This window comes from Canis aureus, chromosome 20 (genome assembly GCF_053574225.1).
Source record: "Canis aureus isolate CA01 chromosome 20, VMU_Caureus_v.1.0, whole genome shotgun sequence".
NCBI lineage: Eukaryota > Metazoa > Chordata > Mammalia > Carnivora > Canidae > Canis > Canis aureus.
Window position 1 is genome coordinate 26817606 of NC_135630.1, and position 27531 is coordinate 26845136.

Here is a 27531-nt window from a genome sequence, read left to right on the forward strand (position 1 = left end):
GACTATCATAAATAAATAAAAAAATTAAATATCTTAAAAAAATAAACATCTCAAAGTGACAAGTGCCTGGATGAAAGCAAATGCTGCAGGATGACGGTCCTACAAAGGAGCATGGCATTAAGAGAGAGAATAGTGGTGCTTGGTGACCCAGTATGTAAGTATCCTATTCAAGATTTTGGCTCAGGTCCTTGTCTCAGAGTGCTGGTTTGAGTTCAATAGTAGGATTTGTAGGCAATCTACATGGAATTCTCTCTCACTTTTCACCCCTCAACCCACAGAGTCTCTCTCTCAAAATATAATAAGTAATTATTAAACAATATAGTGTGAAAATCATGAGAGGAAATAAATTACATACAATGTTGATTTAAGGATCTGAGTCTTCACAGTCACCAAAATAACCTTACTTGTGCAGCAGCATAAAAACAGGAATGTGTTGGCCTGGGGAAAGAATAGGGAACAGTTTAGGGGACAGGAGGATATGAGTCACAGCTCCTAGGACCTATGTCTTCAAACTGGGAACTTAATTTTGCCCTCTGCTCTAGTCCGCTCACCTTCACACCCCTTTAACCACGATCTCTTCAATTCTATGTGGTGAATGGCCTCCAGAGTATCTGTGCCTTCCCCGGTCTCAAATTCTATATCTGGAACCAGGAAACAAGGTGTCTCATCCAATTCCTCCAAGAGGCCCCCAAATTACCTATGACTTTCTGTTCCCATGTTTGGGTCCCTTTTTCTGATCACTCATGTTTCACTCCGTCTTCTTCCTCTTAATCAATTGCTCATTTCCCTTCTCCTTCACTTCCAACAACCATTTTATTTTACGATGTGGGAATGGTGGAGTAATGATCAGCTTTTTATGTGAACCACCTTAACAAGTTGATCAAAAGCCAATCCAGGCAACGCCAGAGTAGTTGCAATGGGGTGGGGGCCCAGTGGCTGGAATTGTATGTGACCATGAGAGTGACATCCCACTGGGATTATCATGTGACTCCCTTGTGCTTTCAGTGATCTTAGGTACTTGAGACAAACTTAAACTTCATTCATTTTTAAAATCTTTATTTAGTTGTATGTAAATTCAATTTGCCAACATATACTGTAACACCCAGGGCTCATCCCATCAAATACCCTTCTCCTGGAATACAAGAAATAGTGAAAGGGATTATGAGGGAAAGGAGAAGAATTGACTGGGAAAAATTAGAGAGTGAGACAAACCATGAGAGACTCCTAAATTGGGACACACTGAATCTTTTGAACAGCCCATACATACTGTAGTACATAGAGGAGATGAATGCTATGCTAGACGTAAAGTATCTTGCCAAATTTCCTTTAGTGTAAAAATGAGATGATGGGTTTTCTAAAGTGGGTAAGGCCTAATCAATACTAGCTCAGGCCAGCATTTGCCCTGAATCCTGGAAGGGCTGGGCCATGGGCTGCAGGCAGGCATGAGGGGGGAAGTCTTAGGCTGGGTCAGGACCCTGGCTGGCGAGCAGGCCCAGCACTGTGTGCTTGTAATAGTGATATCAGACATGAGCAGAAACACTGGCCACCCTGCTTAGAGCCTGTGTCCTTGGCCTGGTCAGACCAGGAGACTAGCTCTGCAGTACCTTAAGCGCAAATGTGTACCACCAACCCAACAACTTTCACATATTCCTCTAGATTCCCTGTACCTAGCGATGGTATTGGGTGGCTGCACTTGAGCCTCTCTCTTAGGGAGGCAACTGCAGATTTTATTCTTGTCCCAGGACTGAGAATTGTGAAAGGAGATGTGGCAGAAGTTGTCTTCTGGCCATCCCTCCCACCTCACTTCTATTGAAACCAGAGGCATGTGCTTCAAGTTACCATTTCTGTGATGCCCATTCCTATAGTGCCCTTACAGGCCCAGACAGAACTGAGGGTAGCCCAGCATTACTACTGTGTGACACACAGGGGCAAAGGAAGTGTGTCCCCAGCTGTGCCAGCACCTGAATCCAACAGATGCACTCTTTCTGTAAGTTTTATGCATGGCAGATCTCAAGAGATTGGCTCCATGAAAGACCACATGCAATAACTTGAAAGAAAAACCTCTCCTGCTCTATTCTCAAGAGATTCTAACTAAACAAAAGAAGGGCTATGATGCTTGCCAGTGACAAAGGAAAAGGAAATGGTCTTCAGGAATGATAGTTAAATAAAAATAAAAGAAGAATATGACAAACTGCACAACCCAAAACCAGCACAGAGTGTTTCTCACTATTTATGTTGTTTCTTACTATTTTATCCAAAGAACGCTATATTTATGATAGAATAGGCCACAGAAGAGCAATTTCGTGCCTCAGTAGGTTGTGTCTGGCTTTAGCTTGGATCTTTATCCCAGGATCCTAGCAGTAGGCATGTGTCAGGCTCCCTGTTCAGTGCGGGATCTGAATATCCCTCTCCCTCTGCCCTTCTCTCTCTCTTCAATTAATGAATGAATGAATGAATAAATAAATGAATGAATAAATAAATAATTTAAATACAAGAAAATGAAAGAAAGCAATTGCATTCCAGTAGTTAATCTTTTTTTGATATCATCCCGCCCAACCTCAAACTACAAATAGCAGGTATATTTCAACTGCTCCCAGGGCCACTCCCCAGTTGATTCCCACCTTATTATAGTTCCCTACCTAAGGGTTGTTCATCTTCAGTAATTGCATTCTCAATATTCTGCACTGCCCAATCTTTAGAGACATAAGCATGAGGATGAGGAGATTAGAGAGTGGGGTGCTGTTTCCTGCTATTCCAGCTGAGGTCACTTTGGAAGCACCAGTCAACACCTGCTCTTCCTCCAGAGACTCAGACCTTCCCTGGGCTCTTGGGAGTTAGAACCCTTCAAAAAGACATTGGCCACAGTTACAAACCTTCCTTGATAGAAAGGATCCCACTTACCGGGCATTTCCCCTATATGCACAAGATCACGATAGCTGTCACTTGAACACAGTTCTACCTGAGACCCCCTGTGATTGCTGATGGACACACACTGGGATCGATGGGGTCCATGTGCAGCCACTGTGCCTGACTCAGAGCAACTGCCCAGGAGAGCCATCCATGATGATGGAAATGATCTGTCCTTTAAAAATACTCTACTTGGCCTGGAAATGCGGTTGTATGATGAAGGACAGAATGTGTAACTTCACTGAGTTTGTTACTTCAACATATGCAGGCATGTCTGGCTATTGGCTACCTCCTTGGATAGCATAGGTCTATGATCCCAAAACGAGGAAACTGTGACTCTGTCCTGGGGATTCTGCAGTGGAATTTGCTGCCTTGACATGACTGTTCATTTCCATTGGACTCTGGGCTCCTATCATGATTCAGGCACTACATGAGACCCTGGCAACACCAGACAGGAAGGTACACACTCAAGTCCATCTGACCAATGGAATGGTAATAGTTCCTTATGGAAATACATGGTATCTATGCTTGGGGTGAGCGCAGTTTCAATAAACATAATTGTCAATCATATGTGGTACACCTTAAACCAATGTACCCTTGGTGGTCATCTTCACCCGAATGTAAAAGCAGTAACAGCATGGTCACCAGGGTGGTTCCTTTGGTTGAGTATCCCCATTTGGCTTGGGTCATGATCCCAGGGTCCTGAGATACATAATATGCATATGTCAAGACACACACTAATGCAGTCCTTAATATAAATGATTGATGTCAGTGATAGTAATATGTCTACACTGGGTCGTTCTTTGTGATAAATGTTCCATACTGATGTATATTTGTCCATAATTGTGGAAATTATATGCCAAAGGATAGCATAGTAGTGAAATTTTTATATTATATGCTGCATTGTGACATATTTATGATATGATAGTCACAGAGAGAGAGAGAGGCAGAGACACAGGCAGAAGGAGAAGCAGGCTCCATGCACCGGGAGCCTGACGTGGGATTCGATCCCGGGTCTCCAGGATCGCGCCCTGGGCCAAAGGCAGGTGCTAAACCGCTGCGCCACCCAGGGATCCCTGACTGACCATTTAAATTAAGATTTCACACATGAAACATAAAGAATATCACTTAATATATATATCTTAGGATATTTCTCATTAGCATTACACCCTGAGCAAAATTGAATACTGATTTTTTTCAGAGAGCAAAAAAGAAAGTCTAAGGAGCAGAGGTGCAGAGGGAAAGGAAGAGAGAATACTAAGCAGGCTCCCTGTTGAAAATGGGTGAATCTGATGATCTTGAGGTCATGACCAGAACTGAAACCAGGAGGCAGAAACTTAGCTGACAGAAACACCCAGCAGCCCCTAGAACAATAGTTCTTGAGTCACTTTAATGAAAGAATTTTTATCGTACCTTCCATTGTGAATTTTTGTTTCTGCAACTGTAAAATTTTTAGCCCACTTTTCAGTCCAGTTGTACACAGTTTATTTCATAAATTGTTTGTGAAACTATTTGTTTTGGGTTTTTAATTTTACATCCTGGGAAATGGATGAGCATAGGAAGAGCTGTTGACATCTTTATGTTAGAAGACAATCCAAAATGATTGATAACATTATGAGAGTTCAAACTTTTGATCCCATTACACTTCATTCCCTTGCAGAGCCACCTGACTCAGAATGGTCTGTACAAAGACCTTGGGGTAGCAGTAGCCTTAAGTAGCCAACCAAGAATATATGCTAATAAAGTCACAATGAAAACAACACGAAGTACCTCCTCCTCAATATCTAAAAAGATCTGTCATATAATCTAGCAATCTGAGTTTGGGCAAATAGGTCACAAAGAATTAAAATCTGAATTTCACAGAGATATCTACACATGTTCTGCAACACCATTTACAAAACGCAAGAAAAAATGACTTCCTGTGCATCGATGAACAAAAGGATAAAAAAATTAGTGAATCTCTACAATGAAAAGAAATCTCAGTAATTGTGATGTCATGGATGATCTGGGAGGCCATTATGTTAAGAGAAATATGCCAGGCAGTGTATGACAAATGCTGCATGACAACACTTATAGGGGGAACCTAGAATAGTCAGTACACAGCATCAGAGAATAGAGTAGGAGCCAGAAGGAGTGACAAAGAGGGAAATGTTGCAGATAGAGTACAAAGCTTCAGTGATACAAATTCATTGTGTTCTGGATTTCTATCTGCAACCAACAAGCTATGATAAACAACACTGTATTATTCACTTGAAAGTCAGGAAGAGGTTATATGATATCAAATGCACTATTGTCAAAGAACAACAAGAGAATTGCTAGCAGACCCTGTGTGGGGACATACCTTTATTTAGGAGAGACAATATAGAAATACAGAACAACAGCATCTTTGAGAGCTAAGGCATAGTGTTGATGACATGTCAAGAGTTACAATATAATGACGATGGGTTCTGGAACAGGGTCTGTGTTGGATCCCTGTGGGGAGAGGTCCCTGAACACCTGAGATATTCCAAGAGTCCCAGATATCATGCTGTGCACCCCTGAACCAAGGGCTGCCAAGTGTTCACTTGTAATTGAGTATGGTCCACCGGTAATCAAGAAGGCTTCATGTGAGATGGCTGGCAGTATGAATGCTGGGGGAGGATGACCACAGTTGGGGTACAGTTGCCATTACAGATTTTGATTTGGGGGCAACTCCTTTGTGTTTTGGGTCAGGTATTGAAACCAGGAGGTGGATGTCTGAGTTAGGATGTGAACCTTACTCTTGGCCCAGGCAGCCCTCCAGATTATGAAATGTCTTCAACAGGGAACAAAGAGCAAGAGGATTTGAGAGAGAGACTGAGGCGGCCCTTGGTTCAGGGTTTCAGAGCATGATCTCTGCGACCCTTGGAAGGTCTCCGGTATTCAGGGACCTCTCTCCACAGGTATCCAACTCCAGTCGTGTCCTGGACCCCTTCCTCATCATATTGTAACTCTTGGCAAGTCGTTAACACCATGCTTTCAGCTCTCAATGACTGTTGTTCTGTGTTTGTATATTTTCTCACCTAAAGAAAGGTATGTCTCCACACACACTGCTACTAATGATTTTCTCATCCTTTTTTGACATTAAGTGATTTGATATCATCTTATCTCTTCATGATTTTCTTTTCTTTTTTTTTTAGTTTTTATTTATTTATGATACTCACACACACACACACACAGAGAGAGAGAGAGAGAGAGAGAGAGAGGCAGAGACAGGCAGAAGGAGAAGCAGGTTCCATGCACCAGGATGCCGACGTGGGATTTGATCCTGGGTCTCCAGGATTGCGCTCTGGGCCAAACGCAGGCGCTAAACCGCTGCACAACCCAGGGATCCCTCTTCATGATTTTCAAGTATATACTACAGTGTTGTTTATCACAGGCCCTTGATTGCAGATAGAATTCCAGAACATACTGAATTCATATCATTGAAGCTGGAACACTACTTGCAACATTTCCCTTTTGTTCCTCCTTCTAGCACCTACTCTATTCTCTGATGTTGTGTATTGACTATTCAAGGTTCCCCATATAAGTGCCATCATGCATTATTTATGTTACACTGCCTGCTAATTTCTCTTAACATAAACTCCTCCATAGGCATGAATGTCATCATAATTATTGAGATGTGCTTCCTCTTAATGTGGGATAATATTTCATTGTACAGATAGACTACTTTTTTTATCCTTCTCAATGACGTGAAGTCCTTTCTTATTGTTTGGGTGTTCTGAATGTGGATGTAGATCATGCACAGATATCTGTGAAATTCAGATTTCAACATTTTGTAACCTATTTGCCAAAACATATTGCTAGACTATATGAAAGGTGTCTTTAAATATCGGATGGGGGACTCCAAGTTGTTTTTCATTGTGACTTTTTCAGTTTATTTTCTCTGCTGCCTAGATTAAGAATACACAACTGCTACTTTAAGAATATCACCTTTCTTGAGCACACTCTGCCTCAAAGTGATGTGGAATGGAATCAAAAGTTTGAACTTGACGTGATAATGTTAGCACTTATTTTTGATGGTCTTCTAACAGCAAGATGTCAACAGCTCTTTCTATGGTCATCCATTTCCCAGGATCTACAGTTAAAAACCCAAAATAAAAACTATTTATGAAAACAACTGGGAACACCTGGACTGAAAAGTGGGTGACAATATTTCACATTTGCAGAAAGTGTGAATTCACCCATCAAAGGAGTCAATGGAAAGTGACACGAAAATTCATTCATTAAATTCACTCAGGAAATATTGATCTAGGGGGTAACTGAATATTTCTGTCAGGTAAGTTTCTGGCTCCTTGTTCCAACTCTGGTCATTACCACAAGGTCCTCAGATTCGCCCATATTTAGCATGGAATCTGCTTGGTATTGTCTCTTCTTTCCTTCTGTCCATCTCCATCTTACACATTCTCTTTTGCTCTCTCTCTCTCTCTCTCTCTCCAAAAAAATATTAAATTTTGCTCAGTGTGCCATGCTAAAAACAAACACACTAACCCATATTCTGTTTCATGTGTGAAAAATGTGAATTTAAGTGGTCAGTCATTAGTTCATACCCAAAATAGTAAAACGCATTGAGAACTTTCAATTGGTCTGATTAAATGGTAGCGGTTGAAACGCTAACTTTTGGAAATATTAGTCCATGTTTACTATTAGCAAATAAAATTCTTTTTTGCAAGAATAAATTTATTTTTATTGATGTTCATTTGCCAACATACAGAATAAAACCCTGTGCTCATCCCATCAAGTGACCAACTCAGTGCCCACCACCCAGTCACACCCACCCCCCGCCCTCCTCCTGTTCAAAATCCCCTAGTTCGTTTCCAAGAGTTAAGGCTCTTCCATGTTCTGTCTACTTTTCTGATGTTTCCTACCCATTTCTCCTCTCTTCCCCTCTATACTTTTTCACTATATTTATATTCCCAAATGAATGAGATCATATAATGTTTGTCCTGAAATTGACTAATTACCTCCAGTTCCATCCACATCAAAAAAAGGGGTGGGTACTTGTCATTTATAATGGCTGAGTAATATTACATTCTATACATAAACAACATCTTCTTTTTTTTAAACATCTTCTTTATCCATTCATCTTTTGATGGACACTGAGGCTCCTTCCATAGTTTGGCTATTTTGGACATTGCTGCTATAAACATCGAGTTGCAGGTGTCCCAGCATTTCATTGCATCTGTATCTTTGGGGTAAATCCCCAGCAGTGCAATTGCTGGGTCATAGGGCAGATCTATTTTGAATGATTTGAGGAACCTCCACACAATTTTCTAGAGTGGCTGCACCAGTTCACATACCCACCAACAGTGAAAGAGGGTACCCTTTTCTCTGCATCCTCTCCAACTTTTGTGGTTTACTGCCTTGTTAATTTTCCCCATTCTCACTGGTGTGAGGTGGTATCTCATTGTGGTTTTGATTTGTATTTCCCTGATGGTAAGTGATGCGGAGCACTTTCTCATGTGCTTGATGGACATGTTGATGTCTTCCTCTGTGAGATGTCTCTTCATGTCCTTTGCCCATTTCATGATTGGATTCTTTGTTTCTTTGCTGTTGAGGTGAATAAGTTCTTTATAGATCTTGGAAACTAGCCCTTTATCTGATACGTCATTTGCAAATATCTTCTCCCATTCTGTAGGTTGGATTCTAATTTTGTTGACTGTATCCTTTGCTGTGCAAAAGCTTCTTATCTTGATGAAGTCCCAATAGTTCATTTTTGCTTTTGTTTCTCTTGTCTTCATGGATGAATCTTGCAAGAAGTTACTGTGGCCATGTTCAAAAACGGTGTTGCCTGTGTTCTTCTCCGGATTTTGATGGAATCTTACTCACATCTTGATCTTTCATCCATTTTGAGTTTATCTTCGTGTATGGTGCAAGTGAGTGGTCTAGTTTCCCTCGTCTGCATGTGGATTTCCAAGTTTCCCAGCACCATTGATTAAAGAGACTGTCTTTCTTCCAGTGGATAGTCTTTCCTCCTTTATTGAATATTAGTTGACCATAAAGTTGAGGGTCCACTTCTGCATTCTCTATTCTGTTCCATTGATCTATGTATCTGTTTTTTGTGCCAGTACCACACTGTCTTGATGACCAGAGCTTTGTAGTACAACCTGAAATCTGGCATTGTGATGCCCCCAGCTCTGGTTTCTTTTCTAAAAATCCCCTGGCTATTCAGGGTCTTTTCTGATTCCACACAAATCTTAAAATTATTTATTCTAACTCTCTGAAGAAAGTCCATTGTATTTTGATAGGTATTGCATTAAACGTGTAAACTGCCGTGGGTAACTTTGACATTTTCACAATATTAATTCTGCCAACCCATGAGCATCGTATATTTACCATCTCTTTGTGTCTTCCTCAATTTCTTTCAAAAGTGTTCTTTGGTTTAAGGGTATAGATCCTTTACCTATTTGGTTAAGATTATTTCTAGGTATCTTATGTTTTTGGGTGCAATTGTAAATGAAATTGACTCCTTAATTTATCTTTCTTCAGTCTCATTGTTAGTGTGTAGAAATGCCACTGACTTCTGGGCATTGATTTTATATCTTTCCACAGTGCAAAATTGCTGTATGTGTTCCAGCAATCTTGGGGTGGAGTCTTTTGGGATTTCTATGTAGAGTATCATGTCGTCAGCAAATAGGGAGAGTTTGACTTCTTCTCTGCCATTTTGAATGCCTTTAATATCTTTTTGTTGTCTGATTGCTGAGACTAGGACTTCTAGTACTATATTGAATAGCAGTGCTGAGAGTGGACATCCCTGTCTTTTTCCTTATCTTAGGGGAAAGGCTTCCAGTGCTTCCCCATTGAGAATGACATTTGCTGTGGGCTTTTCGTAGATAGCCTTTAAGATGTTGAGAAATGTTCCCTCTATCCCTACACTCTGAAGAGTTTTGATCAGGAATGGAAGTGTATTTTGTCAAATGCTTTCTCTGAATCTATTGAGAATATCATATGGTCCTTGGTTTTTCTCTTGCTGATGTGAGGAATCACATTGTTTGTTTTATGAGTGTTGAACCACCTTGTGTCCTGGGAATAAATCCTACTTGCTCATAGTGAATAATTTTCTTAATGTACTGTTGGATCCTACTGGCTAGTGTCTTGTTGAGAATTTTTGTATCCATGTTCATCAGGGATATTGGTTTATAATTCTCCTTTTTGGTGTGGTCTTTGGTTTTAGATTTAAGGTGATGCTGGCCTCATAGAATTAATTTGGAAGGACTCCATCTCTTTCTATCTTTCCAAACAGCTTTAGTAGAATAGGTATGATGTCTTCCTTAATTTTTTGATAGAATTCCCCAGGGAAGCCATTTGGCCCTGAACTTTTGTGTATTGGGAGGTTTTTTTTTTTTTTTAAATAAATCTTTTTTTTTAATGTTTATTTATTTATGATAGTCACAGAGAGAGAGAGAGAGAGAGAAAGGCAGAGACATAGGCCGAGGGAGAAGCAGGCTCCATGCACCGGGAGCCCGACGTGGGATTCGATCCCGGGCCTCCAGGATCGCGCCCCGGGCCAAAGGCAGGCACTAAACCACTGTGCCACCCAGGGATCCCATTGGGAGGTTTTTGATGACTGCTTCAATTTCCTCCCTGGTTATTGGCCAGTTCAGGTTTCCTATTTTTCCTGTTCCAGTTTTGCTATTTTGTGGCTTTCCAGAAATGCATCCATTACTTCTAGATGGCCAAATTTATTGGCATATAGCTGTTCATAATATATTTTTAAAATCATTTGTATTTCCTTGGTGTTGGTAGTGGTCTCTCCTTTCTCATTCATGATTTTACTAATTTCACTCTTCCTTTTAATAAGGATGGCTAATGGTTTATCTATCTTATTAATCTTTCAAAGAACGAACTCCTGGTTTTGTGGATCTGTTCCACAGTTTTCTGCTCTCCATTTCGTTGAGTTCTGCTCAAATCTTTATTAACTATCTTCTGCTGGGTGTAGCATCTATTTGCTGTTTTTCTCTAGCTCCTTTAGGTGTAAGGCTAGCGTTTGTATTTGTGTTCTTTCCAGTTTTTGGATGGATGCTTGTATTGCTATGTATTTCCCCCTCAGGACTGTTTTTTCTGTATCCCAAGATTTTGAACAGTTGCATCTTCATTCTCATTAGTTTCCATGAATCTTTTAAATTCTTACTTAATTACCTAGTTGACGCTTTCTTCTTTTAGCAGGATGGTCCTTAACCTCCACGTGTTTGAGGTCCTTCCAAACTTCTTCTTGTGATTTAGTTCTAATTTCAAGGCATTATGGTCTTGGAATATGCAGGGGACAATCCCAATCTGTGGGTATCGGTTCAGACCTGATTTATTATCCAGTATGTGGTCTATTCTGGAGAAAGTTCCATGCGCACTTGAGAAGAATTTGTATTCAGTTGAGTTTGGATGTAAAGTTCGTAGATATCTGTGAAATCCATCTGGTCCAGTGTATCATTGAAAGCTCTCATTTCTCTGGAGAGGTTGTGCTTAGAAGACCTATCGAGTGTAGAAAGTGCTAGATTGAAGTCACCAAGTATAAGTGTATTATTATCTAAGTATGTCTTAATTTTGGTTCTTAATTGATTGATATATTTGGCAGCTCCCACATTCGGTGCATATATATTGATGTTTGTTATGTCCTCTTCTTTAATAGATCCTTTAATTGTGATATAGTGTCTGTCTTTTTCTCTCAGTACAGTCTTCGGGGTAAATTTAGGTCATCTGATATAAGGATGGCTACTCTAGCTTTCTTTTGGGGACCATTTGAATGGTAAATGTTTCTCGAACCTTTTATTTTCAGGCTGTAGATGTCCTTATGTCTAAAATGAGTCTCTTGTAGACAGCAAATAGATGGGTCCTGCTTTTTTATCCAGTCTGAAACCCTGCACCTTTTGATAGGGTCTTTATGCCCATTCACGTTCAGAATTACTATTGAAACATGAGTTTACTGTCATCATGATATCTATTCAGTCCCTGTTTTTGTGGATTGTTCCATTGTACTTCTTCTTAAAGGGGAATTTTAAGAGTCGCCCTTAAAATTTCTTGCAGAGCTGGCTTGGAGGTCACATATTCTTTCAGTTCTTGCCTGTCTTGGAATCTCTTTATCTCTTATTAAATTCTTAATGAGAGCCTTGCTGGATAAAGTATTCTTGGCTGCATGTTCTTCTCATTAAACACCCTGAATATATCCTGCAAGTCTGGCCTGTCAGGTCTCTGTGGAGAGGTCTTCTATTAACCTAATACTCCTCCCCATATAAGTTATGGATTTCTTGTCTCCTGCTACTTTAAGGACCTTCTCTTTATGTTTGGAATTTGCAAGCTTAACTATTAAATGTCGAGGTGTTGAAAGGTTTTTATTGATTTTAGTGGGGGATCTCTGTATTTCCTGGATCTGAAAGCCTGTTTCCCTTCCCAGATTAGGAAATTTTTCATCTATGATATGTTCAAATACATATTCTGGACCTCTGTCCCCTTTGGCGCCCACGGGAACCCCCCAAAAACGTAGATTTTTTCTTTCTCAGGCTGTCACTTAATCCCCTTAATCTATTCTCAGGATCTTTTAATTGTTTGTCTCTTTTTACCTGTTTCCCTCTTTGCCATCAACTTGTCTTCTATGTCACTCACTCATTCTTCCACCTCGTCGTTAGGACTTCTTGGTTGGATTGTATCTCATTCAATTGATTTTTAATTTCTGCCTAATTAGATCTAAATTCCGCAGTCATGAAGTCTCTTGAGTTCTTTATGCTTTTTTTCAAGAGCCAACAGTAACTTTATAATAGTGCTTCTGTATTGGCTTTCTGACATTGAATTGTAATCCAAATTTTGTGACTCTTTGGGAGAGAAGACTTTTCTGATTCTTTCTTTTGAGGTGAGGTTTTCTATCTAGTCATTTTGCTTAGTGCAGAGTGGCCAAAAACCAGTTGTACTGGGGAAACGAGAAAAAGAGAGAAGAGAAAGAAGAAAATATAAAGAAAAAAGAAAAAAGAAAAAAGAAAAAAGAAAAAAGAAAAAAGAAAGGGATAAAAAGAGAAAAAAAAAGAAAGAAAAAAGGGGAGGAAGGAAACAGAAAGCAAAAAGCAAAAAAAAAAAAAATCCAAAACAAGGTGGAGTATCCTTTGATTCTGCATACTGTAGGTCCCTTGACTTCCCCTGGAACTTTCCAGTGCTGCTTGGTCAATAATTTGTTTTTCCCCTGTCTGTCTAGCTGGTCTTCTGGGGAGGGCTTGTTGTGCTGATTTTCAGGTGTTAGCACTTCTGGATGCTGCTCAGCCCCCTCCCTGGTGCAGATCTCAGGGACTGATGTTTAAGCTGCTTATCCGCTGAGGTCACTGAGGCTCAGTTGGGGTTTTTTACCCTGTGAGGTCCCAGGAGGAACAACCACAGTGGTGTTGGCAAGCTCTGGATCCCTGGATTCAGCTTCGACACTATCTAGAGAGCTCTCAGTCTGCAGGGACCTGGATGCTCTGGGGTGGGGTCTCTGATCTGCAGCAAATAAAATTCTTATTATTTTTTAATAAATTTGATCTTATTATTGACATGAGAATTAGGCTGACTTCACAATGTAGCATATAATATAAAAATTTCCTTATCACTCTATCTTTTGGCATATAATTTTCACAATTATTCACACCTGTATCAGTGTGGAACATTTATCACAAATTACGAAGCAATGTAGGCATATTACTGTTATTGACATTGAGCACTTATATTAAAGAATGCTCTGTGTTATTTAATAGTGTGTGTTTGGCATAATCAAACAGGAACCTGGGTTCAGGGCCCGAGTCAAAGGTAGATACTTAAACAAAGGAACCACTCTAGTTACTAAGTTATTCCTGCATTTAAATTCGGTGAAGAAGACCCACAACGATACATTAGTTTGAAGTGTACCACCTATGATTGGCACTTATGTTTATTGAAACTGCACTCACCCCGAGCATTGATACCATGTGACCCCACAGAGAATTGTTACCATTCCATTGCTCATATTCCCTATGTTGTACCTTTCACCCTGCCTTTTTAAATTAATCTGTGGAAGCCTGTCCAGTCTGCTCTCATAATTATGGCTATTTTTAAACGGTATATATGCAGTGTTTATGTCTTCCCATAATGGATGATTTTTATAAAAACAGATTTGTGAATAAATACAATCAAGTAATAGGCTAAATAGAACAGATGAGGGAGCCCTGGGTGGTGCAGTGGTTTAGCGCCTGTCTTTGGCCCAGGGCGCAATCCTGGAGACCCGGGATCGAATCCCACGTCGGGCTCCTGGTGCATGGAGCCTGCTTTTCCCTCTGCCTATGTCTTTGTCACTCTCTCTCTCTCTCTCTCTCTCTCTCTGTGACAATCATAAATAAATACAGATTAAAATAAATAAATAAATAAATAAATAAATAAATAAATAAATAAATAAATAAAAACTGATGATAACGATTGCCTAACATTGAAAAAGCCCTCAAAAATGGTTGAAATCAAGTGCAAAATTGTACAAAACAGCTGACAGCATATGTTGATCTACAAAGGTAGAAATGGCTTTGGAAGATGTTGAGAAGGTTGGAACATTTAGCTCAGCTTCACAACAACACTATGAGAGAAAGGAAACTATCTTTGGATTTGATGGGCACATCAGTTCTATTTTACATTAATTATTTCCTGTTAAATAAAGTTGCTTATGCCTTTTTAAAAGTTTTTATTTATTTGAGAGAGGGAGAGAGACAGCAAGAGAGAGTGTGTGCAAGGAAAGGGAAAGGGAATGTGGAGAAACCTAACCTCACTGAGCAAGGTGCCCAAAGAGGAGATGGAACCCAGGCCCTTGGACCTTGGCCTGAGCTGAAGGTTTTTCCTCATCCACCAAAGAGGATGGCCTCGTAGTAACTCCCTTTATGCTTATTACCCAGGCATTAGCTTCCAGTTTCCCCTGTATCTATATAAACACTCACAAATACTGGAGCACAACTAAAAATGCACTGATATTTTTTGTCCTCCTAGATGTTCCCAAGACTGTGGTGCCAGATTTTGTCCACCTCAAGTCATTGACCTTGCGGTATACATTCAATAGTACAATTAAATTTGCAAATTCTCTCCCAAGTAAATCTGCAGGGCTGGAATCATACAGAAGCAAAAACTAGTGTTTTCAGTTAACGGGACACAGGTGGTGACCCTTAAGTGGGGAGTGAAGAAAAATATGTGTGCTATTTGATACTTACAGCATACAGGTTATATCTCCTCCAAGAATGAGCAGGAGCATTTAAGAAACAACTAGGAGCACCAGGGTGAAATTAAAACATTTCTAATCCACCAGGAATTGATGAGAATGACCGTGTATATACCTAGATAATTCATATTGAATCCAAAATCCAAGAGAGGAATCTTAGTGCTTCCTCTTTCCTTGCAATATCTTCATTATTTGAACTGGAGCATTTTTCTAAGTCTTGGTCTTTGTTTTCCAGGAAGACCTATCTTTTCCACCCTGTTAATTTGTTTAGACTGTTTCCAGATATCCTGGGTGCTTCAATTAGGGTGTGTTACGCCAAGTTGTGTCACCTACAGGCCCTCCAACTGCTTCTCTTATCTCCTTTTTGTAGTAAAGCCCTTTGCAAAAGACTTGCCAGTGTGTTGTGGTACACGTAAGGGCTTCGTGTCCCTTTTCATGTATGTTTGTGAGGGAGGTCTCCAGTTTTTAGTTTAGCTCAGTTGACAGCAGGAAATGAAAGAGTTACTATTCCAACAGCACTTCTTTCAATCCATGAATGAAATTGAAAGTCATTGCCTACTCTACCTGGAACTTTTAACTGCCTCATTATTTAATTAGTTTGCTTTGTATTTATTTCACGAATGGTAGGGCATTTTCAGGATATCCCCATCGGTAGAAAAAAAAGGGGTGGTTTTATAATATAATGATGGAGTGATAATGAATTTTGACCCCATCCTCTATATCTTCTTCTTCCTTTATATAAGATCCTATTTTTGTTTTAGGAAAGTATTGTGGAAAAAAAAAAAAAAAGGAAAGTATTGTGGTCACCTAAAATACCAACTGACAAATGAGTACATTTTCTAAGTGCCATGGTTAATTTAGTCTTTTGATGATGCCAAGACTGAACATTTTGCTTGGGTTTTCCCTCTGCTTAAACATGTCCCAATATGAGTGGGCTCATATATTTTTAATTGTGTGTGGGTCCAATACAGGACTGGATCCCAGAACCTGAGTTGATGTACTGAGACAGAGTCAGATGCTTAATTATCTGAGACACCCAAGCCTCCAGAAAGGGTTCTGCACAAAAGAATGGGACTTAGTACCCTTGTAGATAGAGTAGGAGCTACAGAAGGATGACTAGTCTGTAGAGAGTGGAGAGGGAACAAAGGGAGGGAACAAAGGGAACAAAGAAGGAGAAGGAAAGAGGCCCACACAGAACTAGTGCAGTCAAAGCCCACTGCCTGTCATTCCTTATCCCTAGCTGATCATAATGTTACTGAGACCAACCGTCAGTGGAACCTTGTGTGGCTTAGATGTCATCCATTAAGCCACCTGTCTATAGCCTAAGTAACCACTTTCTTTGTGAATTCATAATAGGTGCTCATCAAGGTTTGTTCCATTGACAGAAATCCAACTTCAGTCAGAGTTGTCATTTGACAGTCATTTAGAATGTCATGGATTCTGAGTTAGTTTGGGAGATGGACAGGCCACTCACTGGTCACTGAGGGTGGTCAGCTGGTCCCTGAGAGACCTCTAATGACACAGCTGGTGGTGTCAATGCTGAGGAGGATGGCCACATTTGGGCTTCTCTAGCCATTTTAAGAGGTTATCCTAGGGAAGTGCATTGTGTTTGGGGTCAGGTTGGGAGGTGGGAGGCTGATTTGTATTTGCACTTTATTCTTTGCTCTAGGACCTCCCCCAGGGTATGTAGTATCACCCGCAGTAAACCTGGTATAGGAGAAATTGAGGAGGAGACTGACAGAGATCCAGGTTCAGGGGTATTTTCCATGAACTCAAGTACCTGAGGGACATTTCAGATGTTAGAGAAACTTCTCTAAACCGAAGCAACTCCATTTTTCTTCTGGACCCACTGCCTATCAGTTTGATAGCTCTTGGTAAGTCACAAACATCATGCCCCCAATGAATGTGTTGTTCCTTCATTCTCTTTGTGTATATAGAAGAATTTGCCCACACAGTATCTACTAGAGCTCATCTTTTTCATTAGTTTAGGCTCTGCCTTTGGAAATATCATTGCAGTAACTTTCGCAAATGTTATACAACTTGCTTAATCAAGGGCTCTATGTTGTAAAGAGCCCTTGCTGAATATATTTATTTCCTATCACCTCCTTTTCCTCTTTTGTTCTTTCTCCCAGCCACTATTTTACTTTCTTCTTCTTTGTCTTTGACTATTTGAGATTCCAAATATACATGACATCATGCAATATTTGTCTTACAAATCCTGACTCATTTCACACAACATAATGGCTTCCAGGGCCATCCATGTTGTCAACAATGTTAAGATTTCCTTCCATGAAATAGAGTAATATCCCATTTCATGGATGGACTCCATTTTCTTTATCCATTTGCTTATCAGAGGACATGAAATTGTTTTTATAATCATATCTGTTGTGTTTAGTGCAGAGCATGCACAGATATCTCTCTGAAGTTCAGCTTTCAGTCTTTAAGATGTGTTTCTGAAAGTCATTATGCTCCTGTATATTGTAGTTTTAATTTTTTTACAGGATTTCCATATTGTTTGTCATAATGACTGCATCATTTTACATTCTCTATTGGGTCTTTTAAGTATAGAGCAATTACATGTCATATTAAAGCCCCAGTGAATCAGAACCTCTGAATCAGGTGGCTCTTCTAGGCAAACAATAAAGAATGGGATTAAAGTTTTGAACTCTGAAAAGGTTATCAGCCCCTCCTTATGGTCTTCTGAAAGCACATTCTGAAGGGTCTAAATTCAAGAGCCTCCAAAAATAATACATAGCAAGGATTGTAAGCCTGTGTGCCTCCTCAAGAGAGACAGAACATTCCATCTCATGAAAAAACAACGGACATGATATAAATGGCTCACTTGCAGTTACCATGGAAATTCAATCATGGATTTAAATATAGCTATGCTAGGGACACCTGGTTGACTCAGTCATGTAAGTGTCCAACTCTTGATTTTGCCCTAGATCATATTCTCATGCTCATGAGATGTAGCTTTGGGAGTAGCTCTGTGCTGCGTATAGAATCTGCTAAGAATCCCTTAGTCTTTTCCACCTCCCTCCAGTGCTCACACTATATCACTCTGTTGCTCAAAAAAAAATCATTACTTTAGTTTGCTCATTGTCCCATTCTTAAGAGAAAAGTACTAAGCCACATTGTTTTTGTTTTGCCTGTGAATAATTGAGATATCCTGGTGAGACATTACTCTATAATCAGAATAGTCAAAATGTACTTTATAGTTAGGTTGTCATTTTTACTTATGATTTATTACGTAAATAATTTATTGGAGATAATATTAAAAGGATGGAAATAGAGAATATGAGTTGGGACACGCTTAGACAGAGAATTTAGCTACCCGTTATGGGGTAGAACAACATGGAGCTGAATCCTGAACAAGGGATCATGCATTATCCCAAGGGTGGACAATTAAGTGACGGTTTCCACTAGCACCCTACAACTCAAATGTGATCATCGTTAATGGTACTTATTTTGAATCTAATATTTGGATATTAATATAGTGTAAAACATTAGCAAATGAAAGTCCATTATTGTTTTTAATCAATAGATGGTATTACATAGAATATAACTGATCTTTAACTATGAATGACTTTAGGAAGCCAGGTGGAACATAGTGTTTGAAATAATGACACTAAAGTAAGTGAAAGGATACCTGGAGGAAGTTGTTTCTCCTGAAGGGTGTGTCGCTCCAGTCCACTCAGGATGGGGATTAAAACATTTCTCAAACAAGCAGGAGAAACTGTTGTTGAGGGAATATACCCCATCACACACTTTATCACCAGCTTCGGTGTCGCCAATGGTAAGCATCCTCTCAAATAAGGTAACGCTTGAGAATAGACAATGACTCAGCCCTCCTCCCACCAGGAATTATGTATTTCATCTCATATGGAAGGTGTCTGGTTTTCATCGGAATTTCTGTGGAAAGCAACCAAGTATGCGACATTCGATCCTTGGTCAAAGATACTCATGCTCATTTTGACAATATTTATTTGATCTTCTATGAAGTTCTAGATGAACACTCTCATTCAGAAGGGATCATATGGTGCTTCTAGCAGGACATATAATACCCATCAGCACATTGGTCATACTGCTCAGGAATAACACAGGTAGGGATGCCTGAGTCAGTCAGTTAAGAGTTTTCCTTTGATTCAGATCAGGCTGTCTGGGACCTGAAATAAGCTTAGCGTGGGTCTCCTTTATCAGTAACATGTCTGTCTTTCTCTGTCCAACTACCCCTCTCACTTCTCCTGCTCACTCTTTCTCTAAGATACATAAAGAAGAATTTTAATAAACTAAAAAAAAAACAATTCTCGGATGGTGGATCACTATAGATAGAGGGGTACTGAACATGATGGCTTTGTTTATGAAGCTTGTGATGAACTGTCACTGTTGGGACACTAACGGTGTTAGGATTGTGAAATATGCTGTGCTATGGTATTTTTTATTTTTATTTTTATTTTTATTTATTTTTATTTATTTATTTATGACAGAGGGAGGGAGGGAGCGCAGAGGGATTTGCAGACTCTGTGCAGGGAACCTGACGTGGGACTTTATCCCAGGTCTCCATGATCTCACCATTGGATGAAGGTGGCGTTAAACCACTGGGCCACTGGTGCTGCCTGGATTTTTTTGTTTTTGAGAATGAGAGAGGCCATCGTTCAGTGTCAGTGGCACATACATCCTGAAGAACTCTCTTATTCTTTCTCTCTCCTCCCTTTCTCTGGATTTCTGTGTCTATATCTGTGTCTCATTCTCTCAATTCACTGTCTCTGTGTCACACACACACTCGGATACACAACTCTGTTGCATTGCACAGTGTTAAACGAGTCTCTGAACCCTAAGCTTCATGCACTCACAACCAAACCACAGAGTGACTATAATAGCTTCCTAGTATTGTAGAATCATGGACATATTTTCTGACCTAGAAAATCTGCCTATCTCATACACTGACAAGCCCCAGGAACATGGAACAAGTTGGCTGTCCTGAAAAAAGCAAGGTTGCCCCCATCTGCCTTATTATTTAGAGGTTTTCATATGCAAGAGATGGATTCCAGAATACAAACCACTTTTGCTGGTTTCTGAGATGACCTGCACTTACACAAAAAGAGGATACCATGAGGAAATGGTCATGTGTGTACTTTGTCATTGGTTCTCCTGATGAGTATTTAATAGCATATGATGAACAAGAGTAAGGCAAAAGACTTTCAAATGAAGCACAGTTTGCACCCTTGAAAAAGAATGAGCTATTCCTTGGGGATTGATCTCTCCAGTTCACTAAAGGAGCAACATGAAATTCTTAACTCAAGATGGAAAAAATGTATATGAGAAACAGGTCTCTGTCTACGCTCTTTATAACCTCCCCTTCCATCACCCCATGAAAATGGTCCTTCTAAAAAAATACACTGTTCTTTGTCATATCTTTTTTTTTAATTTTTTTAATTTATTTTTTATTGGTGTTCAATTTACTAACATACAGAATAACCCCCAGTGCCCGTCACCCATTCACTCCCACCCCCCGCCCTCCTCCCCTTCCACCACCCCTAGTTCGTTTCCCAGAGTTAGCAGTCTTTACGTTCTGTCTCCCTTTCTGATATTTCCCACACATTTCTTCCCCCTTCCCTTATATTCCCTTTCACTATTATTTATATTCCCCAAATGAATGAGAACATATAATGTTTGTCCTTCTCCGACTGGCTTACTTCACTCAGCATAATACCCTCCAATTCCATCCACGTTGAAGCAAATGGTGGGTATTTGTCATTTCTAATAGCTGAGTAATATTCCATTGTATACATAAACCACATCTTCTTTATCCATTCATCTTTCGTTGGACACCGAGGCTCCTTCCACAGTTTGGCTATCGTGGCCATTGCTGCTATAAACATCGGGGTGCAGGTGTCCCGGCGTTTCATTGCATTTGTCTCTTTGGGGTAAATCCCCAACAGTGCAATTGCTGGGTCGTAGGGCAGGTATATTTGTCATATCTGAATTCACTCCAAAGAGCAAAAAAGTCCCATTTCTAATTCGGGAGAACAGGAAAGCATTCTATAGAAGAAACTGGAGATTCCTTCATTGACTTCTCATGGAAAAATTCCTGTACCACACACTTAGCAATATTTAGAAGGACACAGAGTAACTGCCAATGCATTGAGTGTGGTTCTCAGGAATTACTGAGAGATCACTGTTTATATGGATACAGGGCATGACTGTATTGTAGTCATTGATAAATAAGAATCATATGAGGGTCTGGGGGGTAACCTTTTTGGTGCATGAGGGAAAGCCTTCAGCTCAGGTCAAGGTCCCAGTGTCCTGGAATCCATACAGTAGTTGGGTATTGCTCAGCTTGAAATGTCTTTCTCCCTTACACTCTGCCCTTCTCTTTTCTTATGCTCTCTCAAATAAATAAATACAATCTTCAAAAATGTCAGTGACCACCTCAAATAGCCTGACATACTCAATGCATGAATAGAACCGATCTGCACATTGAATCCAATAATGAGATTCCATCGCTCACGTAGCTTGTTGTGAAACCCAGCTAAAAGCTCCTACCTCCTGGACATCTGGCAAAATCATTTCTGTCTCTATATAAACAGGTCCTCTCCTGTCTACTGTAACTTTTTTCCCTTGATTTTACCCATAATCTTAGTAGGTTTGATTCAGTACTAGCAATTATTCTCTTTTTTTCTATTTTGTCTCGTAGTCCATTGTATTTATTCACTAATCATGTTTTTTAAGATTTTATTTATTTATTAATGAAAGACACACAGAGAGAGGCTGAGACATAGGCAGAGGGTGAAGCAGGCTCTGTGTGGGGAGGCTGATGTGGGATTCGATCTCAGGCCCATAAGACCATGACCTGAGCAAAAGAAAGAGACTCAACCACTGAGCCATCAGGTATATCGCTATTTGGATTTGATGGAAATATTCCATCAGGGAGACATTTAAATACTGGAAGTATGCCATTTACCAATAGTGATATCAGTGAAATAGAGTGGCAGGGACAGGCTCCCCATTATTCATTAAATAAGTCACAGAATTAAGAGGGGCAAGATTGTGGAAGTTTAGTGTCCCCAAGTCATCTGTACCCTTTGAAAGATAAATTTCAAATAATCTGGAAACCTATTAATTCTGTCTGAAATTTAAAGAGAGAAGAGCTGGAATTCTACAGTGAGAAGAGTTTACACTTTTATCAAGGTAGGAAGATGGGGAAAAATAAAGAAATAAAAAAGCATCCAAGTGGGAGGGGCCACTGCGAGGAACTGCATTGAGTCCCCCAGGACAGGGAAGCCCAACGCCAGAGAAGCAGGAGCTTTACCAATCTTCCCGGATGGAAAGGCATTCACAGGGAGCTCAGGCAGGATCCCTGGAGGGGCAGAGATGTCCTCAGGCTCCCAGGGACACTAACAGAGGAACTGCGTCCCAGGGGGGTGGAGCACGCCACACATCTAGGGCCGAGCTTCAGCCCTTTATGCACCCAGTGGGGCCTCCAGAGCAGCAGAGGTGGTGGCTCCATAGAGGCTCAATGTGGAGGGGGCTGTGTGGCCCATGGAGCAGCTCAGGTGACAGCTTGGGTGGTCGCTACACAAACAGACCTGTGGGGCCCTCGGAACTGTTTGGGTGCGGCTCAGGCGGTGGCCCTGGGATTGCAATTCCAGCAGCGCAGTCCCCAGAGTTCAGGGCACCAAGGGACAAAGCCCAAGATCCGGTGCTTCCCCCCCCCCCCCACCTCAGGGAGAGGCAGAGGATGAGAAGACACAGGACAAAAAGGATGCTCCTCCACTGGGTGAACCTGAGCTGTGCAGATAGACACACCCCACCCCCAGAGTATCCAGACCCCTGCAGACTGGGTGCTTCAGTAGTTGCTGTGAGATCTGAATCCAGAGTTGGAGGCTGGCCGCCTCCACTGTTGTTATTCTTCTTGGTGTCACCTTGTACCTGGGACTGAACAGGAGCCTCACAGGATAAAAAGTTTCCTATGAGACGTGCACCTGGCAGGGGAATGGGCAATCTGTCAGGTGCACACACATGGCAATCAGCACAACAGACACCTCCACCAGACAACCACTTAGAAGGACAAAGGAAAAGCAGGTTATTGAACAAGCAGCACTGGAAAGTTCCAGGGGAAGTCGAGGGATTTACAGTATATAGAATCAGAGGATACTCCTTGTTTTTTGTTTCTGCTGGTCCCCCCTTTTTTACTCTCTCTTTTTCTCCCCTTTCCAGGACAACTTGTTTTTGGCCACTCTGCATTAAGCAAAATAACTAGATGTAAAAACTCACCACAAAAGAAAGAATCAAGAACAGTACTCTCTCCCATAGAGTTACAAATGTTTTATTACAATTCAATGTCAGAAAGCCAATTCAGAAGCACAATTATAAATATACAGGTGGCTGTAGAAAAAAGCATAAATATTTCGAGATTTCATGACTGCAGAATTTAGATACAATCAGGACGGAATTAAAAATCAATTGAATGAGATGCAATCCAAACTGGAGGTCATAATGAGGAGGGTTAACAAGGGAGAAGAACAAGTGACTGACACAGAACACACATTGATGGCAAGGAAGTAAACTGAGGAAAAAAAAAACAATTAAAAGATCATGAGGATACATTAAGGGAAAGAAATGACAGCCTCAGAAGGAAAAATCTATGTTTTATTGGGTTCCAGAGGGCGCCAAAAGGGACAGAGGTTTGGAAAGTGTATTTGAACAAATCATAGCTGAGAACTTCCCTAACTTGGGAAAGGACACAGACATTCAGATCCAGGGCATAGAGAGATCCCCCCTAAAATGAATGCAAACTGCTCAATGCCTCGATACTTAATAGTGAAACTTGTAAATTCCAAAGATAAAGAGAAGATCCTTAAAGCAGCAAGTGACAAGAAATTTCTAACTTTTATGGGAAGAAATATTAGATTAACAGCAGACTCTCCACAGAGACCAGGCAGGCCAGAAAGGGATGGCAGGATATATTCAGGGTCCTAAATGAGAAGACCATGCAGCCAAGAATACTTTATATAGCAAGGCTCTCATTCAGAATAGAAGAAGAGATCAAGAGCTTCCAAGATAGGCAGGAACTGAAAGATATATGACCGCCAAACCAGCTCTGCAAAAAATATTAAGGGGGACTCTATAAAAGAAATAGGATGTCTAAGGAAACAATTTAGAGAAACAGAGATTGAATAGGTATTATGATGACACTAAATTCATATCTTTCAAAAGTAACTCTTAACATGAATGGGCTTAACGACACCATCAAAAGGCTCAGGGTTTCAGACTGGATAAAAAAGCAAAACCCATCTATTTGCTGTCTACAAGAGACTCATTTGAGGCCCAAGGACAGCTACAGCCTGAAAATAAAATGTTGCAGAACCATTCACCATTAACATGGTCCTAATAACAAAGCAAGGGTAGCAATCCTCACATCAGATAAATTAAATTTTATTCTAAAGACTGTCTGTCGTAAGAGATGAAGAGGGACACTATATCATACTGAAAGGGTCTATCCAACAGAGGACTTAAAAATCATGAATATTTATGCCCCTAATGTGGGAACTGCCAAGTATATCAATCAATTAGCAAACAAATAAAAACATACTTACATAATCATATACTAACACTGGCAGACTTCAACATGATGTTTATGGTAATGACAGACCTCACCATCTCCATCACCATCTCCAAGCAACAAGAGATTTATTTTTTATTGGAGTTCAATTTGTCAACACATAACATAGCACCCAGTGCTTATCCCACCAAGTGCCCCCTCAGTGCCGATCACCCATTCACCCCAAAACCCCCCATCCTCCCCATCCACTACCCATTTTTTATTGCCTGGAGTTAGGTCACTCATTTTATGTCATCCTCACTGATATTTTCAGTCATTTTTTTCTCCTTCTCCTTTATTCCCTTTCACTAATTTTTATATTCCCCAAATGAATGAGACCATATAATGTTTTTTTTTAATTAAAATAGGATTTATAACTGAAATGTGTCTTAAGCACATCTACAATCAATGTGTCTGTTCACTGATGGTATTTATGTGAGATCACCGTTTCTTTTTTTTAACTTTTTTTTAAAATAAAATAATTTTTTATTGGTGTTCAATTTACCAACATACAGAATAACACCCAGTGCTCATCCGTCAAGTGTCCCCCTCAGTGCCCGTCACCCACTCACCCCCACCCCCCGCCCTCCTCCCCTTCCATCAACCCTAGTTCCTTTCCCAGAGTTAGGAGTCTTTATGTTCTGTCTCCCAGGAAATTCAAGAAGAATTAAGATATTCATGTAAACAATTTAGAATGAAATGAGACTGAAAATGAGTATGAAAATGAATCAGAATTTCAATGAGAATGAAAATACAACCGTTCAAAATCTATGGAATCTATGGAATCTAATCTATGGAATAGACCTTATTACTGAAGCTGTCCTGAGGGGGAAATACACTGCAACAAGTATCCCACAAAAAGTTCGAAGAAACTGAAATACAGAAGTTAAATTTGCACCTAAAGGAACTGCAGAAAAAACAACAAATAAAACATACACCCAGCAGAAGGAGATAATAAAGTTTCGAGAAGAAATCAATGAAATAGAGACCAGAACTGTCGAACATATAAACCACAACAGGAGTTGGTTCCTTGAAAGAATTAATGACATTGATAAACCATTAGCCACCCTTATTAAAACCAAAAGAAAAAAAGACTCTAATTATTAAATCATGCATGGAAAAGGAGAGATCACTATCAAGGAAATACAAATGATTTTATTTTATTTTTTTAATTTATTTATTTATGATAGTCACCGAGAGAGAGAGAGAGGCAGACACCGGCAGAGGGAGAAGCAGGCTCCATGCACTAGGAGCCCAATGTAGGATTCGATCCCAGGTCTCCAGGATCACACCCTGGGCCAAAGGCAGGCGCCAAACCACTGTGCCACCCAGGGATCCCCAATACAAATGATTTTAAAAGCATATTATGGGCAGCTATACGCCAATCAATTAGGTAATCTACAAGAAATGAACGCAATTCTGGAAAAACGCAAACTACCAAAACTGGACAAGGGAGAAATAGAAAACATGAACAGACCAATAACCAGGGAGGAAATTGAAGCAGTCATCAAAAACATCCTAAGACACAAAAGTCCAGGGACAGATGGATTCCCTGGGGAATTCTATCAAACTTTTAAAGAAGAAATCATACCTATTCTACTAAAGCTGTTTGGAAAGATAGAAAGAGATGGATACTTCCAAACTGATTCTCTGATGCCAGCAATACCTTAATTCCAAAACCAGACAAAGACCCCACCAAAAAGGATTATTACAGACCAATATTCCTGATGAACATGGATGCAAAAATTCTCAACAAGATACTAGCGTATAGCATTGATCAATGCATTAAGAACATTATTCACCATGACAGAGTGGGATTTATCCTCTGGTTGAAAGGCTGGCTCAACAGCAGTGCAATTACTGTGTCATAAGGCAGGTCTATTTTTAACTCTTTGAGGAACCTCCACACAGTTTTCCAGAGTGGCTGCACCAGTTTATATTTCCAACAGCAGTGTAAGAGGGTTCCCTTTTCTCCACATCCTCTCCAACATTTGTAGTTTCCTGCCTGGTTAATTTTCCCCATTCTAACACGTGTGAGGTGGTATCTCATTGTGGTTTTGATTTGTATTTCCCTGATGGCAAGTGATGCAGAACATTTTCTCATGTGCGTGTTGGCCATGTCTATGTCTTCCACTGTGAGATTTCTGTTCATGTCTTTTACCCATTTCATGATTGGATTGTTTCTTTGGTGTTGAATTTAATAAGTTCTTTATAGATCTTGGTGACTAGCCCATTATCTGATACATCATTTGCAAATATATTCTTCCATTCTGTAGGTTGTCTTTTAGTTTTGCACTGAGAAATCTAATATAGTCAGATTAAATGGTAGCTGTTGAGAAGCTAACATCTGGATATATTAGTTCATCTTAAATATTAGCAAATAAAACTACTATTATGATTTAATAAATAGACCTTAATACTGATATTAGAGTTAGGCTGATGTCACAATGCAACATATTATTTTTTTTTTCTTTTTTTTTTTTTTATTGGTGTTCAATTTACTAACATACAGAATAACACCCAGTGCCCGTCACCCATTCACTCCCACCCCCCGCCCTCCTCCCCTTCTACCACCCCTAGTTCGTTTCCCAGAGTTAGCAGTCTTTACGTTCTGTCTCCCTTTCTGATATTTCCCACACATTTCTTCTCCCTTCCCTTATTTTCCCTTTCATTATTATTTATATTCCCCAAATGAATGAGAACATATAATGTTTGTCCTTCTCCGACTGACTTACTTCACTCAGCATAATACCCTCCAGTTCCATCCACGTTGAAGCAAATGGTGGGTATTTGTCATTTCTAATAGCTGAGTAATATTCCA

At 40.1% G+C, this 27531-nt stretch overlaps 1 long non-coding RNA gene across 1 annotated transcript in view; it reads right to left on the reverse strand.

Annotated features, from left to right (window-relative positions):
• Positions 1-421: 421 nt before the first annotated feature.
• LOC144291597 (uncharacterized) overlaps positions 422-27531 on the reverse strand; it is a 63099-nt gene continuing 35989 nt past the window's right edge. The window contains exon 5 of the long non-coding RNA XR_013358938.1: positions 422-438. This is a non-coding gene — a long non-coding RNA (uncharacterized LOC144291597). The remainder of the gene's footprint in view (positions 439-27531) is intronic.